At 41.6% G+C, this 3,462-nt stretch overlaps 1 long non-coding RNA gene across 2 annotated transcripts; it reads left to right on the top strand.

Annotated features, from left to right (window-relative positions):
• Nucleotides 1-253: 253 nt before the first annotated feature.
• LOC148693694 (uncharacterized) lies at nt 254-3,462 on the top strand. 2 transcript variants are annotated; one of them, XR_015952171.1, is made up of 3 exons: nt 254-739; nt 1,439-2,265; nt 2,363-3,249. It is a non-coding gene; the product is annotated as an uncharacterized LOC148693694 (long non-coding RNA). The 2 variants fall into 2 exon arrangements; XR_015952172.1 differs by lacking the exon at nt 2,363-3,249 and adding an exon at nt 3,265-3,462 and having other exon boundaries at nt 256-739; nt 1,439-1,497.

The raw sequence follows: 3,462 nt of genomic DNA, 5'->3' as shown, positions 1-3,462 counted from the left end.
ATTTTACGTTTTTATTTTATTTTAAAAGCGTGAATTTACGAAATTGCCCTAGAGGCAAGGACTTTGACTTCCGTTGACCATCGACTTGAAAGATGTGGGACTTATTCTTTTAGCATATCCTCGTAGTACTCATTGGTACGAACTTTTAGGCGAAAGCCGTTTGCGAGTCCGGATTATAACGGTATAGTTACGGACGTTCGAAATTGGTTATTCAAGGTTAGTGTTTATTTAAATTAAATCCCCACTTTGTGGGGGAAGCCAAATCAGAAATGGAGGGAGAAAAGAGAAAAAAAAAAAAAAAAAAAAAAAAAAAAAAGAGGAAATGGGTTTTCGTCCACCCGCACCCACCGCGGGTGCCCATGTTCCAAGGCCGATTCCGGCCAACTCCGGTGGAGTTTTTCGATGCCACCACCACCATCTTGAAGCTCTCATTCCCCTCTACAAAACCCACCCAAGAACCACCTTGATTAACCATGGGATGTGGAAGTTTGAGGCCACGAAAGTTGACGAAAATCAATGGTGCTCCGGCCACCCTTCTCGATTTTCCGGCAAATCGGCAAAGCAATGGCCGATGCCACCACTTGGGCTTTGTAGACCATCATCCCAGGAGCAAAACCCAACCAACCTTGACCCCGTTGGACCACCGTAGACGACGAATCGACGTCGGGAAGTTTTAGGCACCCGCCGGCTTCGTGGGCAAAATTGACCATCTTCCGTCCACTTTTGGACTTCGTGGCAGGTATGAAAGTTGCTCCACTCACTGAGATCTTCATTTCTGTGAAGTTTGAGAATTTTTGGAAATAGTTGAATTTTCCGGCAAGTCGGGGCGGCCGACCGCCACCCGCGGAGGCGCGTGCGGCGGCGCGTGGCCAGTGGGCCGCCAATGTTATTTTTAGGCTATGTCAAATGTCTTGAATTTAGTTTTATCATTTGAATGACGTAGGTTGATCGTTGGAACCTAAATTCGTTATGATACGTTACTTGATAAAAATGTGAATCGATGATCCGACCGTTGGATCGTCATCAAAATTGGATACATTATAATATGTAATATTTAAAGATTATAGGAATTTACGGATCGGGAATCCGACTTTCGGATCTTCCTGAATTGGATTTGTAAGTTAGTAAAATAAATGTTCACGGCCACTTGTTTTAGGCAATTGACGGAGATCTGACCGTTGGATCGTAATGAAATTTTAATATGTTATTCTAGAAACATATTGTGGATCGTTGGGAGTTGTGGATTGAAAATCTGATATGCGGATCTTCCGGGTCAAGTTATACAGGGTTGTAAACCCTACCGTCGATCTTTGATCGACGGTTGACTTGTGGTCAATGGGTATCAAACTATTTCAGAATGTCGTTGAGGTTGTGTTTTATGTGAATTTCGTATTCCACGGATAAGAGTTCTGAGATGTGATTTGATAATTGGCCACAGGGACCGATCATTCAGGACGCCTCGATGCGCGTGCTAGAGAAGTATAGTGTGGACTCCAGGTGAGTGGATCTTTTCCTTTTTATTGTGCATATTATTGAGAGTTCTATCGATACTTTTAAATTGATTAGGTATATTACCTTCATATAATTATTGTGAATGCTTGAAGTACCTATATGAACTACGAATGGCTTGATCCCTATTTAGGGTACGTAGGCAGTCTAACGAGACGTTAGATGCAGCCATAAAATATTTGAGACAAAAGCCTTATTTGGGAAATTGAGTAATGCGAAGGAAATTGATAAAGACAAGTTTTAGTTTTGTGAATTAGTTAGTTAATTAGTGTTAATTGGGTTATTATGGATAATTATCCCTGAAAATAAGTAGTTCGAGAGTAGAGCGTTATTGATTGTACATTTCACACCGTATTGTTTATAATTGAGAATGTTTCGACATGGTTGAGTATTAGATTGCATCATGATATATCCATATGTATATTACTTGTATATAATTATTGGGAATGCTTTCAAGTGCAAAGGTGAACTCAGGACACCCAGGTAAGTTCAGGTGAGTTTATGGTACTAGTTGAATCGATTACGTTATAGCATGACTACAGTTATGAGTTAGGCAACTTCGATACTGTCGTACTGGTTGCCATGAGTTGCACATGTTATATTGAGATGCATTGAGAGCTCATAAACCTGCACCCCAGTGTTAGTGCTCCCGCCCGTGGCCAGGGCACAGTCCTTCACGTGATGTTCACCTCCCGCACCTTATGCTCACCTTGGATTCAAGGTAGGTGCACAGCCCTGTCGTACAGACCACTTTAGGTGGTTCCGACTCGTAGGTGACCCGCGATTATTCGCCCAGTCTTCACGTGATCGTAGCACTTATTTACACCCAGGCTTGTCGTACAGACCACTTTAGGTGGTTCCGACTCGTGTGCAGGTATACTTATTGAGCTATGGGCTAGCCAGGATTGATGAGATATGGATAAGTCGTACATGTCACTATAGGTGACTCCGACTTATATGCTAGCCAGGATTGATGAGATATGGATAAGTCGTACATGTCACTATAGGTGACTCCGACTTATATGCTAGCCATGATTGATGAGATATGGATAAGTCGTACAGGTCACTATAGGTGACTCCGACTTATATGCTAGCCAGGATTGATGAGATATGGATAAGTCGTACAGGTCACTATAGGTGACTCCGACTTATATGCTAGCCATGATTGATGAGATATGGATAAGTCGTACAGGTCACTATAGGTGACTCCGACTTATATGCTAGCCAGGATTGATGAGATATGGATAAGTCCGACTTATATGCTAGCCAGGATTGATGAGATATGGATAAGTCGTACAGGTCACTATAGGTGACTCCGACTTATATGCTAGCCATGATTGATGAGATATGGATAAGTCGTACAGGTCACTATAGGTGACTCCGACTTATATGCTAGCCAGGATTGATGAGATATGGATAAGTCGTACAGGTCACTATAGGTGACTCCGACTTATATGCTAGCCATGATTGATGAGATACGGATAAGTTGTACATGTCATTTTAGATGACTTTGACTGATATATCACTTTGTATTGATTTAGTTCATTTGGCCTACTTATTAATGTATGGTGGATTTGATGGCAAACCGTGGTTTTGGTCGTTTCTGAGTATGGTTTGGATATATGTATATATGTTGTACTGTCTTATGGAAAACGATACGGATTTTACATTTAGGGGCATTACTTTTAGAGAGGTAGTAACTTTGGGAAGCTTGGTTTTATTGCTTACTCACACCTTCTGTTTGGTGCCCTCCAGGTTTTAGCTGCTGAGTTTGTATCGACAAGAATATGTGGCGAATCTTAGTATTGATGGATATTTTTGAGGGTATGATTCTTACCCACATTACTGTACCTTACTTATGCTCTGACATCGCGTGTGAAATGGGTTCGCTCCCACTCATAGCGCACTCTGGTATTTAGACACTTTTAGATTCAAATTCATTCACTTTTTATA

This window comes from Pyrus communis, chromosome 10, assembly GCF_041283825.1.
Source record: "Pyrus communis isolate YQ-2024b chromosome 10, ASM4128382v1, whole genome shotgun sequence".
Taxonomy (NCBI): domain Eukaryota; kingdom Viridiplantae; phylum Streptophyta; class Magnoliopsida; order Rosales; family Rosaceae; genus Pyrus; species Pyrus communis.
The sequence above is the reverse complement of the archived record's forward strand: the minus strand, read 5'-3'. Positions and strand labels throughout refer to the sequence as shown.